Genomic DNA, 14,228 nt, shown 5'->3' with positions numbered 1-14,228 from the left:
TCTGCCGAGAAACATTTAGCGCTAGTGTCCCCATGCAACCTTGATGCAGGCTGGTTCGGAATAGATGCTTCTTCTGGAATGCCTGAAGCTTAATTGTCTCGGGGAAACCCTTGCTCGGACCTTCAATATTTTTTAAAACTTTATTTATGAGAAAAACAAGCCTCATGATTTATAATATAAAGAGTGAATAGAAACGTAAATTCCCTTGCACACTTGTCTAAGGTTATTGTGTTCCTCTCCGAGTACTATAGTATATGAATATATTTAAATTCATTGAAGCCCTGCTAACCTTCAAAACGTATTGTTCTACAGTGAATATATGTACAAAAAATGATGAACACAATCATGCATTGTAACATATAAGTAAATAATAACACCTAATGTATGCTTTGAAGGAGCTCAAAGTCGGAAATAAGGCAAGGCGGTTGTAAGACATTCCCACGCGTTCCGTTACCACACACTTTTTTAAATTGCAGATTTTTAAATGCATACCCCTACCACGGATATACACAGCTGCGGCCCTTGCAGGTAAGAGTGGTAGGGCCGGGTTTTGGGGGGTGGGGTGAGTGGTGATTTCAGCAGCCGACCACGAGGGATAATTAAATAATTTTCCGGCGACTCGGGCTCGAGTCTGCCTGCCACCGGCGCCGAAGCCCAATCATCGACACCAATAAAGAAGCCGCACCCATCCTCCGGGCCAACCACTACTTCCACCCCAAAGCCTTCAGCACCGAAGTCACCAAGCAGTGACTCCCCGGCACTGAAAAAACACTCGGAGCCGATGAAGAAGCCACACCCCAAAAGTTCGGACTCACACTCTTCGGAGCCGAAAAAACCATCGACACCGAAGCACACAGAGACTGGTAAACCACATTGCTCGAAGCCCAAAACCGCTCCGGCGCCGAAAAAGTCCTCCATGCCGACACGGCGCCGAACACCCAGCCTTTTTCAGAAGAGCTTTTTCAACCAGACCCTCAACAAAAAACTCTAACTAAAGACCCTAAAACTGGTCAATTGACTCTGAGTTCCAGAAAAAGACCACTGGACATGCCTGCATCAGCTCCACCACCTACAAAGAGGGACATAGCCACATCACTTCTTAGAGTCCCTTCTCCTCCTCCACCTCCCCAACCACCTAGTTCTCCTACGCCACCCCCTACTCCAGTAGACGATGACGCATATGATGACACAGAGGACGGTGACAACGACCTGCCACTAGGGGACCCCAGTCCACCAGGTTCCCCTGACCCCTGGGATGACTATAATACCCCTGATGTCCCTAATTTCCCACAAGATTACATCTACCCCTCTAGGCCTTCCCCACCAGAAGACACCATGGGTTTTAGTCAGCTGATACACCGGTCTGCCCAGTACCACGGGGTCGACCTACATACAGAACCTGTCGAAGAGGATTTTTTAATGGACACTTTTGACACCACCCAAAGGTCCACATCCACTTTACCTATGCTCAAAGGGGTTGTTAAACACGCTACAGAAGTATTTAAGGACCCAGTCGGGGCTAGAGTCATCGATCCTAGAATTGAGAAAAAATACAAAGCTGCCCCTACAGACCCAGCTTACGTTAAGGGCCCTGTTCCATTAGACTCCATGGTGGTCTCAAATGCTAGAAAAAGGGCTAATTCGCAGGTGATGCAGCTCCGCCTGACAAAGAGTCTAAACTCCTCGACGCCTCTGGCAAAAGAACAACGTCACAGGCAGCTAACATTAGGCACATCGCAAACACTCAGGTCCTGTTAGCCAGATACAACAGGGCTCACTATGATGAGTTGGAGTCCCTACTCAAACACCTCCCGGACAAATACAAACATAAGGCCAACAACCTCATACAGGAGGGTAAAATTATCACCAACACCTCCATCCGGTGCGCTCTTGATGTGGCAGATACGGCATCCAGAGCAGTAAACACAAGCGTCCTCCGCAGGCACGCGTGGCTACGCATTTCCGGTTTTAAACCTGAGGTGCAAAGCTCTATCCTCAACCAACCATTCAACCAACACCTTTTTGGCCCTAATGTTGATGCATCCCTTGAGAAGATGAAAAAGGACACAGACACAGCCAAATCAATGGGAGCCTTGCAATTGCAAGCTCCCAGACGTTCTTTTCGTCGCTCATCCTACAAGGGCAACTCCAGGGGATACTCATCTGATACCCAAGGCTCCCACCCAATCCACCTTCACCAGAGGTTATCAGAGAGGAGGATACAGAGGCAACAATAACAAGGGCAGAGGCAAGACTAACAACACCCGCTCTGCCTCCACCCCTGCCCAATGACTTCCCTCCGCTTCCCCCGGACCATTCCACTCCTGTCGGGGGAAGACTACAACAGTTCCTTCCTGTCTGGACCATCATCACCACAGACAGGTGGGTGCGACAAATAGTGCAATCAGGTTACTGTCTCGAACTTACCTCTACCCCCCAAACATTCCACCCAAACAGCGTCCAATGTCAGCAGAACATTTGTCACTCCTGAAACAAGAGGTAATTTCCTTACTACAAAAAAGTGTAATAGAAATAGTTCCCCTGCATCAACAAAACACTGGAGTTTACTCCCTGTATTTTCTCATACCAAAGAAAGACTGCTCTCTGCGACCTATTCTAGACCTCAGGCCACTAAACCTATACATACAATCAGACCATTTCCACATGGTCACACTTCAGCAAGTCCTCCCTCTACTTTCACAGAGCGACTCCCTAGCTACCTTAGATCTCAAGGACGCCTATTTCCATATTCCCATTCACGCATCTCACAGAAAATATCTCAGGTTTGTAGTGGACGGGCAGCACTATCAATTCAAAGTACTCCCTTTCGGAGTCACAACAGCACCACGGGTATTCACAAAGTGCCGAGCAGTAGTCGCAACCCATCTAAGGAGACAACACATTTACGTCTTCCCATACCTCAACAACTGGCTCATAAAAGTCAGCTTGTACAACCAGTGTGTTAATCACACTCACGTGACTATCCAGTTACTCCACGACATGGGGTTCACAATAAACCACACCAAGTCTCATCTACAACCCTCTCACACGCAACAGTACCTCGGCGCCACAATAGACGCCTCAAAAGCGCAAGCCTATCCCAGTCCAGCCAGGATAGCAAGCATTCTCGCTCTTACCCAAATTTCAGCCGCTTCACTCTCTTCCAGCTCGAGTGTTCATGCAACTCATAGGGATGATAGCCTCTTGCATATTCATAGTGCCTCACGCAAGACTCCAGATGTTTCCCATACAAGAGTGCTTAGCATGCGAATGGAACCAGGCTCAAGGTCAGCTAACAGATCTGGTGTTGGTAGACGGTCGCACTCATCGCTCTCTGCAGTGGTGGAACACCAAAAACCTTTCCAAAGGGCGACCATTCCTAGAGCCAGTTCCTCAAATTGTCATGCCAGCGGACGCATCGCTCTCCGACTGGGGAGCTCACCTATTACATCACACCATGCAGGGCAGGTGGACACCTCAACAAGTTACTCCACATCAATCACCTGGAATTACTTGCCATATTCCTAGCCCTAAAAGCATTTCAAAAACAAATATCAGGCAAGACTGTCCTAGTCCGCACAGACATGACAGCCATGTACTACATACAGAAACAAGGCAGGACACTCTCTGCAGCTCTATCAGCTAGCACAGAACATATTAGGATGGGCTATACCTCAGAACATTTTTCTCCTAGCCCAACATGTCCCAGGAGTCAAAAACACCATAGCCGATCTGTTAAGTCAAACGCAACAGATCCACGAGTGGGAATTCCATCCACAAGTTCTTCAACCATTCTTTCAAATGTGGGGGCAACCACAGATAGACCTCTTCGCCACCCACGAAAATGCCAAATGCCCAAGCTTCGCCGCCAGATACCCACACCCATTGTCGAAAGGCAATGCGATATGGATGAACTGGTCAGGCAGATTTGCATACGCCTTTCCGCCTCTCCCACACATACCACTGGTGGTGCGCAAACTGTGGCAACACTCGCTGACTCTCATTCTAGTTGCTCCAACTTGGGCCAGACAACCGTGGTACACCACGTTGCTGGAACTGTCAGTAGTTCCGCACCAAAGATTACACCTCTCACCACGCCTCTTAACCCAGAACTGTGGAGAGATCAGACACCCAGACCCAGCTCAGCTCAACCTTGCGATCTGACTCCTGAAATCTTAGAACTTGGTTACCATAACCTTCCTCCTGACTGTATGAACGTCATTAAGGAAGCTAGATGCCCTACCACTAGAGCCTGCTATGCAGCCAAGTGGAAACTATTTGTGATATATTGTCATAACAATAACATCAATCCCCTAGATGTGTCTATCCAACACATCATAAGCTACCTAACACACCTACAAAGGTGCAACTTAGCCTATACGTCTATGAGGCTACACCTTGCTGCCATAGCAGCATATCTACAAAATAGACAACATTTATCACTATTCAGGGTACCTGCCATCAAAGCCTTAATGGAAGGACTCAAAATGATAATTCCTCCCAGAGTTCCACCCTCACCTGTGTGGAATTTAAATATCGTCCTCACAAGACTAATGGGACCTCCCTTTGAACCTCTACATAAATGTGAGCTACAATTCTTAACGTGGAAGGTTGCTTTCGTAGTGGCCATAACTTCTCTAAGAAGAGTTAGTGAGCTACAAGCACTAACTATTCAGGAACCATTCTTACATATCCATCACAATAAGGTTGTTCTCCGAACTAATCCTAAATTTTTCCCTAAAGTCATCTCTTCCTTCATCAATCTGTGGAGTTGCCCGTATTCGTCTCGCAACCACACACAGTCGCAGAAAGTTCTTCATACTTTAGATGTTAAAATTACATTGAGAGAACACAACCTTTTCGAAAAACTAAATAACTTTTTGTTTCTTTCTCACCACCACACAAAGGCAATCCCATATCAAAGTCCGGGGATAGCCAGATGGATTGTTAAATGCATACAAATTTGCTACCACAAAGCAAAACGTACTTTAACTGTTCCTCCTAGAGCCCACTCTACAAGAAAAATAGGGGCTTCTATGTCATTTTTAGGGAACATTCCATTAGATGACATCTGCAAAGCAGCTACATGGTCTACACCGCACACTTTCACAAAACACTATTGTGTAGATGTGCAATCAAAACAAGCTAGTGTGGACCAAGCTGTACTCAAAACCCTATTTCAGACGACTGCAACAGATACTGGTGGACGCTGCTAAGGAATGGGACTGCTATACAATATATGCATATTGTGTAATCAGCAGCTCATATGCCTCGAACAGAATATGCTACTTACCAGTATGCATCTGTTCTTGGCATGCAGAGCTGCAGATCTACACAAGCCCACCCGCCTCTCCGGCTTCCTTTATCTGTTCCAGTATTATCTTATTTAGATACAGCATACAAGGGCATCTTCCTGTTTCTTACAAAGCTCCATCATTTTCCTGCTGGCGAAAAACAATCTGAGAATGGAGCCGATGCCCTTGCGCACTATGATCCTAAGGAGGAGTCACCTACCTTGTGACTTCCAAAGACTTTCCAGGACAAAAACAAGTGCCAACATCTGGGCCCAACCCCAGATGGCGACCAGATAACGATCTATGCATAGTATGTAGATCTGCAGTTCTACATGCCAAGAACAGATGCTTACTGGAAAGTAGCATATTCCTTGTGATAGATACAGAGATCATTAAATCTGATCCTTTTTAGGTCTCGCCTGGCGAACACAGCGCGAAGCGCTGTGGCCAGCGAGATCTATTGTTGCTGACTTGCCTCGGAAGTGGGACAGGAGATGGGCACGCGCAAGGCTTTTGGAGGATTTGAGCCGGTGTACGCGCACGTGAACATGCACGTGCACACACGCAATGTTCACATCTCCTGTCCCGCTTCCGACGACATGCCAGCCCCGTTGGAGGCTCCGTGTGGGCTATTGTTGGCGTAAAGTGTAATTCTGAGCAACAATAGCCCACACGGAGCCCCCCCCCAAGCCCTTCTTTACTCACCAGGCTGCTCTTCTGCAGGGGGGCTCCTCCTCGCGGCTGCAGCACTTCTCTTGCAGGGCTTCCCTTCACTACTTGGAGCCCCGCGCTGTCGTGGTCATCCTCGGCCGCTGCACTCTTCACCCGGGCCCCCGCCTGGGACCCGGGCTTCTCTCCACTCCGGCCGCCACCGCGGGGCTCTCCCTCCAGCATGGGAGCCCCGCGTTAGCACGGCACGCCGGTTTCTGTTTTTGCTGGAGCAGGCCCCGCCCACGTCCCGGGCAAGGGCGCCTGACTTCCGGCTTGAAGACTAGTTTTTTAATTGTATCTGTCTCCCCCTTCTTTTTTTTTTAAATTTGTCTCTACCCCGATCGCTGTTTATTTTTAATAATTAACTAATGAAGCCCATGCCGAGGCTCGAACCCTGTTCTTTAGCTCCCAAGTCAGCAGCGTGTACAGCCTGCCATCCGTTTGGGTCAGGTTACAAATGCTTTCACTTTCGGGGCTTCGCTGCGGCGATAGCGGCCCATTTAATGGTTCTGTGAGTTTGGTGTTTTTTTATTCGAGTGTGCGAAATTGAATAGTTAACATGTTCTCTTGGTGCTGTGGAGGGTAATTTGAAAGAAGTGGGATGCGCTGTGATATTCGGAGACCATTTGCCTTTTCTTCGTGACGGTTAAGTTTGGCTTTCTAATGTGTTATATATTGGTATTGTGAGGATTGGTGTGCGTGAGGAGTGTGAGGTGTTGCTGAGAAGCATCCCTTTCTCAACAATGCGACTTTCATGCGGGTGCAGAAACTAGTGCAATCAAAGTTCATTTTGAGAGAACCAGAACAGTTTCCTAGAATTTAACTTGTTGACTGGTTGGTTGAATTTTAATCCTAGCCTCCCGACTGGACGACATTGTTTGTGATCGTGGGCAAATGACTTGCTCTGTGACTAAGTTCCAATATATGACGACGATGGAGCGCTTACAATGGGGCTAAAGGAACCCTGGGATTAATCTCTCTTTGAATGAGTAGATTTAAAGTTCGAGTGTATACTTTTACGTATTTGTTTACCTTGAAACTTTCTTAGGAAACAAGCCTGCAAAACTGTCATTGGCGGTTTCCTTGTCGGAGTCGTCGTCCTCATTGAAGCAATCACTGCACATGCTCTGCGTGACAAGATGTGCTGGGGAGGATTAGTTTTCATTGTGTTGTCTTTCCTCTATTGATTTACTCATTTTTTCTGCACCCCTCCAGGGGACGACGCGCTCAATGAGGAAACGTAATGACTGGCTGAAACTAAGCAAGTTGTGCCAGAGTTACATCTATCCGTTTAAATAAGACTCACATCTGCCGTAACCAATCTGTGGGATGAACAAAAGCCTGGGAAAAGCAATATTTAGCATGCGCGCTCACAATTGGTAATCGCTGGTTTATTCACATGCAAAGGATGTGATTGCTCCACAGACAGGTGTGAAAGAAAATTACCGCTTGGCACAATGAAACTACACGAATGTAGCGACAATTTCAGATGTTTCCCACCCATCTCTCCCCCGCCTCTTACTTTTCTCACTGATTCCGCCCTTCTACATCCACCCCTTACCGTTCCCTCTCTCTTCTCTGTGTAAGGTTTTATGATTGTTCTTCCGCTCTTACATCTACATGTCCCATTCATGTACTGCCATTCACCTCTCATTTCTTTCTCCAGCTTCCTAACTTATTTTTGCTGGTCTGTCCCTTTTACATCCATCTGTCCTCTTTGACCCCCGTGCCTCTTACATTGTCCCGCTGTTTCTGCCGCTCTTATATCCACATCACAAAAGTCTGATGCCGCAGGGACGCACACATATACCGCAGCAACTCAAATGGACTTGGGAACCTGCATATCCAAGCAATACCTGGTCCCCGTCAGAATTTTTAATGAGCAACACCATTATGCTTACTGATCTGTGAAAGTTAAGTGCATTAACGCATTTAATAACATGAAGCCTACATGAGTCTTCTAAACCTGAACAACAAATACATAACCTACATGGACCACCATGATTCGTCCATAGATTGTTTTTGCATTGCAATAATAAATATATAAAGTATGACAACACAACGTGACACCAGAAATATATATCAGTAGCTTTGGGAGCAGCTTCACCCTGACTATGCTTTTTACAAGTTTCCCCGGCCTCCAGCATGTAACTCTACCTTTCTCTAACTCTCTTTTCAATCTCTATCTCATTCTCTTTCTCTCTCTCTTCACTCTACCTCACACTTGTTTTTAGGGGTCGCCATCTCATGATTTGGGAACAGGACTGTTTTTTGTCCCCCCCCCCCTCCTCCTTCCTCCCTCCTGTAGACGTTCGCTCTGCGTCCCCCTGGCCCTATATTTTGGGAATGGGTTTTCGCTTTTCAGTCTCATTAAAAATGACCCTTAAAACGCTGTTGGGGCTCAATCAGCTAAAACACAGCAAGCAGCCTGTGAGTGCCTAGAAGCAGGGACTGTTCAGCTACCTTTTTTCTGGCTTAGAACTTGAAACCTCCGCTTCGTGTGCATGAACCCACTGGGCAATTCTCAGAGTGAAATAGACTTTCGAGCACATTTACATTAAAACAACGAGCGATGCTGAGCGCGCTCCTAATGTGGGTGTCTCTCAGGTTCTAGGGCTTTTTTCCACCCCCAGGTCGCGGCGCTTAGCCAGGGTGCGGCGTGTGCACGTGGGTGCCCTGTGAACGTGCACGCATGTCACCACTGCTGGTGACGAAAGCGGGGTTGGGGGCATGCATTACAGAAAGAGCTGCGGACACAGTCACAACAATTGGGCTAGTCTTGACAGACCAAACAGTACGCATGGCCTTCTAGGCGCAGTGCGGCTACCTTCTATGGACTGCAGAGGCTCGGTATAGCGCTCCGGTGCCCACATCTGGCTTCTGAGAGCTGTGTGCATGAGACAAATATAAAAGCAGAGCCGTGTCTTCCAGAGGTGAAGGCCGTGGGCCGATAGGTCTTCAGTAGAGCCTGTTTTACCCCCTTCGTGGCAGGTTGAGTTTATGCTACTGACATTGTAAATGACAATGCCTTTTATTTGTTTTAAAACCAAAACATAAATAAAAGGCATTGTAATTTTACAATGCCAATAGCTCAAACTCTTATAAATGCGAGACCTATTGCATTGCAAATGCTTGTTTTCAACTGGAAGCTATTGTAGGCCACTGTGGTGTTGAGGGACTGAAAAATGTTGGGGTAATTTTAATATTACCTTGACAGTCATGTGTTGGATAATTTGGAGTTTTATTATTGAATATTTCATAGGTGCCATATTGTTACAGTAATTAAGGCGTAATTAAAAAATTGCCTGAATTACTCCATATCTGAAAGAAACACGTTAATTATAGATTCCTTACCTTTGAATTACCCCCAAGTGTCAGACTGGATCCGGAAAGTTTTTTCATCAGTAGTACCTCTGCGCGTCGGAAGGTGGCGTCAGTCAGCTCCGCGTCGGTCGTTGGCGTCTTGGTCGCCGGGATGAAATTGCAGCAGCTACTGAGACGCCGCCCTGGTGCGCTGACGTCTGTTTTCTTTTTCCGCGCCAGCCAGTGCAGATCTGGGAAGAGCTGTACCTCCAGTCACTTTTTAACTGACTTTTTTTCTTGACTTATGTCGACTCCTTCTTTTTTGAGTCTTCGACTCCTGGTGCACGAAGAGGGATGTAGGTGGTGCGCCTCCCGTGGCTATACGCTCGGAGCCTGAAGAGTCGACTCCCTCCCTTTCCGGGACCCGGAGCAACTCCCACCCAGCTTCGTACGTTCTACGAGGCGATGCATGCCATCTCGTCCCGCTGACTCGGTTGGGGGGCCTAGGCCTTTTTTTTTTTTTTAGCAGAGTTTTATATAGCGCGAACTTGACCCGAATCCAATCAGGTATCAGAGCGCTTTACATAGCACCAGTTACGTTACATGAGGACACACATTCATTTTGCACCACAGGCCTCCCTTGGTTCCAGGCCTGGATCCGGATGGGCACCGGTTGACCGGATTACGCCTCCACCGGCGCCGTTTCCTCCGGTATCACTATCGCATTCGATGCCGACCCCCCGGCCTGCACCGACCCCGGCCTCCATCCCGACGTGGAGCCAGATCCGGCGCCGAGAGGGGTTTTTGTGCCCCTGTTCACTCCTGGGGTCCCTTTTCGACCAGACCGGCACCCAGAGGATGAGGAGGAGGACTGGGAGGGGTCAGGTGACCCTCTGACTGACCAGTTGGACAGTGAACAGGAGTGGAGAGAGGAACTGGGGGATGCCAGTGGTTTGGACACCTGTCCTGACCTTGGCATGTTGTCGTCTCCTACCGTGGCTATGGAGGAGGGGGGAGCGTCATACGCAGTGGTGTTGCGTAGGGCAGCCGAGGCTCTCAACCTAGAGCTTCCAATGGTGGCGGTGAGGACTAACCTCCTGACAGAAGTGCTTCAACCGGCTGCAAGCTCTTCGGAGCCCTTGCTGACGTTTAATGAGGCTATCACCAATGTCCTTTTTGGGCTCGTGGTCCAGGCCCAACATGGGGGCTCCCGTGGACAGGATGATTGCCCGATGTCTGTGCCTGGCTCCGGGCGACCCCACTTTTCTCTCCCAACACCCCACCCCGGAGAGCTTGGTAGTCCAAGCCTCCACTTCCATGAGTGCATTCCCTACCGCTCCACCGGAAAGGGAATCCAAGAAGCTGGACCATCTTGGAAAGAACATTCTCTCTTTCGCCAGCTTAAGACTATGGTCGGTAACCACTGCATGTCTCTTGGGCTGTTATTTCCATTCGGTGTGGGATACGGTTGCGCAGGTGCTGCCTCAGTGTCCGGTGGATGCCCGGGCAGTGCTCTCCCAGGCTGTCGCCGCCGGGAGGGATGCGGTCAAGTTTACCATCAGTTGTGGGCTGGACATCGCCGACACTCTGGGCAGGACCATTACAACGTCAGTGGCACTTCGCCGCTACGCCTGGATGAGATTGACTGGCTTTTAAGGGGATGTTCAGAACACCTTGATGCACATGCCCTTTGATGGCCGTTGGCCTTTTGGCGACAAAGCAGACAACGCTCTAGAGCGTATCAAGGACTCACGGGCTACGGCCAAGTCCTTGGGCCTCTCCACCCGCCATGCACAGTCTGCTTTTCGCCGCTTTCGTGGCTATGGAAGGGGTGCCCCGCTACGTCCCACCGGAAGCCACAGGCAGCAGCAAGTTACCCAACCTTTGCGCGGCCGGAGACGTGGCAACAACCGTTGTGCTTCCGGGGGCCAGCGGGAAGGCCAGTCCACCAACCCCCCCTCTGCAGCAGACTCCAAACCTTCCTAGGCCGACATTTCAGGCCCATCAAACGCCAGTGGGTGGCAGGATTCGCCATCACCTCCCCCACTGGCGCACCATCACGTCGGACATGTGGGTTTGCAGATAGTCCGAAGGGGCTAGTCCCTCCCCTTCGAGGCTACCCCTCCAGCCATGCCACCGCAATACCACCGCATGTCGGAGGATCACCTGGCCCTTCTCCAACAGGAAGTTACGGCTCTTTTGGCCAAGGGAGCCATCAAGCGCGTTCCTGTCCCAGAAGTAGGTCATGGTTATTTCCACTACTTTCTGGTCCCCAAGAAGGACAAGGGCCTGCGTCCTATCTTGGATCTCAGGAACGTCAACTGCTTCCTCCGGAAGGAGAAGTTCAAGATGTTGACGCTTGCTCAGGTCTAGTCTGCCTTCGACCCGGAAGACTGGATGGTAGCGTCGGACTTGCAGGACGCTTATTTTCACATCCCTGTCCTGCTGGCCCACCGGCGTTACCTGTGGTTCTCGGTAGGCCACGAGCATTTTCAGTTTACCCGGCTCCCCTTTGGCCTTACCAGCGCACCTCAGGCGTTCACGAAAGTGATGGCGGTGGTCACAGCTTATCTGCGCAGATCACGTGTTTCAGTCTTCCCCCTATCTCGACGACAATGTTGAAGGTGGGCTTGCCCCAGGCAGTAGTCAACCACCTCAAGACTACGGCCGACCTCCTGCATTCGCCGGGGTTCTCCATCAATGTGCCGAAGTCACACCTGATTCCCCCTCAGAAGCTCCTCTTCATTGGAGCAGTTCTGGACACGAAGCGGTTTCTGGTCTATCCTTCCGAACAGTGAGTCCGGGATATTCAGGCTGTGATTCCAATCTTTCAGCCTCTATCCCGGGTTTCAGTCAGAATGACCCTGAGGCTGCTGGGCCTCCTGCATCCTGCTGATCGATCATGCCAGGTGGCATATGCGGGCTCTGCAGTGGGACCTGAAGTTCCAGTGGGCGCAGCATAAGGGGAATCTGTCCGATTGCATCCAGATCTCGGAGGGGACAATTGCAGTGGTGGATCACAAACCAGGATTGTGTCAATGGCAGATCCCTCTCCCTTCCCCATCCAGAACACACAGTGGTGACCTAAGCGTTCCTTCTGGGATGGGGCGGCCACATGGGTGAGGCAGAGATCAGAGGCCTCTGGTCTCCGACGGAGTCCGAGCTCCACATCAACCTTCTGGAGCTTCGGGCGACTCCTCTTGCACTCAAAGCATTCCTTCCCTCTGTCCGAGGAAGAGTAGTGCAAGTGTTCACGGACAACAGCACCGCCATGTGGTACTGCAACAAACAGGGCAGGGTGGGATCGTGGACCCTATGTCAGGAGGCCCTCCGCCTTTAGACATGGTTGGAACATCAGGGCATATCCCTGGTGGTTCAACACCTGGCAGTTTCACTGAACGCCAGGGCCGACTAACTCCGCTGCCGGTGCATGATGGATCACAAATGGCGTCTTCACTTGAAGGTGGTGCAAGGTCTCTTTCAACAGTGGGGAGAGCCTTGGTTAAATCTATTCGCCACTGAAGAGAACGCGCAATGTCAGCAATTCTGCGTGTTGGAATTTCCAAGGCAGCACTCGCTAGGCGACGCTTTTCGTTGCGAGTGGAGTTGCGGTCTGTTGTACGCCTTTCCCCCTATACCACTTCTGCCCAGAGTGCTGAAGAAGATCAGGCGCGACTGGGCCCAGGTCATTCTGGTGGCTCCGGATTGGGCACGGAGAGTCTGGTACCCCGAGCTGCTCAACATGGCCATCGATCCTTCGACCTGTCTGCCTCTTCAGAAGGATCTTCTGTTGCAGCAACAGGGGACGGTCCTCCACCCGAACCTGTCCAGCCTCCACCTCCTTGCGTGGAGATTGAGCGGCGGCAGTTGACGTCATTCGACCTGCCTCCGAAGTCTGCAATGTCATTCTGGCAGCCAGGCGTCACTCCACTAAGACTGTATACGCCTGCCGGTGGAACAAATTTATTGCATGGTGCACAGCAAAGGCTGTGGATCCCCTCTCTGCCCCTCTTTCTGAGGTTCTTTCTTTGGCCCAGCAGGGCTCTGCTCTGGGCACTATCGAGGGCTATCTCTCGGCCATTTCTGCCTTCCTTCGACTCCCAGATCAGCCTCCCCATTTCAAGTCCCCGGTGGTAAATCATTTCTTGAAAGGCATAACTCTCTCTCTCCACCTATTCCGTTCGGTATGCCTCAGTGGGACTTGAACCTAGTTTTAACCTATTTAATGTGCGCTCCCTTTGAGCCTCTTCACAACTGTCCCTAAGGCTCTTAACTCTCAAAACTGCATTCCTGGTGGCCATCACCTCTGCCAGACGGGTGAGTGAGCTCCAGGCGCTTTCTTCTAAGCCTCCTTTTCTATCTGTGCATCTGGACAAAGTTGTCCTCAGGACTCGTCTATCCTTCCTGCCCAAGGTAGTCACTGCCTTCCACATCGGGCAGACCATCACTTTGCCCACCTTCTTTCCGCCTTCGCATCCTTCGAAGGAGGAAGAGAGGCTCCACCGTCTGGACCCAAAACGTGCTCGTTCCTTTTATTTGGATTGCACCAAACATTTCCGGGTGGATGACCAGCTCTTTGTCGGGTACATGGGCGCCAAGAAAGGTTGGGCTGTACACAAGAGGACTATCTCCCAATGTGTCGTTATGTGTATCAAAGCCTGCTATTCTCTGACTCCAGTGGAGCCGCATGCCCATTCCACCAGGGCGACGGCAGCAACTACTGCTTTGGGGCGAGGAGTGCCTCTCAACGACCTCTGTCAGGCAGCTACGTGGGCTTCGCTGCACACATTTACCAAACACTACTGCCTTGACAGCCAGGTCCGGAGGGACGGCTTCTTTGGCCGTTCTGTTCTCCAGGATTTTCTGGTGTGATCTTGGTTCGCAGACCCACCATTGGTATTGCTGGGGTATCTATTCTAA

The 14,228-nt window shown here is 50.1% G+C and overlaps 1 protein-coding gene across 4 annotated transcripts in view; it reads left to right on the top strand.

The window, feature by feature from the left end:
• Positions 1–14,228, top strand: part of SGO1 (shugoshin 1) — a 283,917-nt gene that overhangs the window by 246,880 nt on the left and 22,809 nt on the right. The gene's annotated exons all lie outside the window — the stretch shown is intronic.

The sequence above is a fragment of the Triturus cristatus genome, chromosome 10 (genome assembly GCF_964204655.1).
Source record: "Triturus cristatus chromosome 10, aTriCri1.1, whole genome shotgun sequence".
In the NCBI taxonomy this organism is placed as follows: domain Eukaryota; kingdom Metazoa; phylum Chordata; class Amphibia; order Caudata; family Salamandridae; genus Triturus; species Triturus cristatus.
Note: the sequence above shows the minus strand (reverse complement) of the source record. Positions and strands in the feature narration are given on the sequence as shown.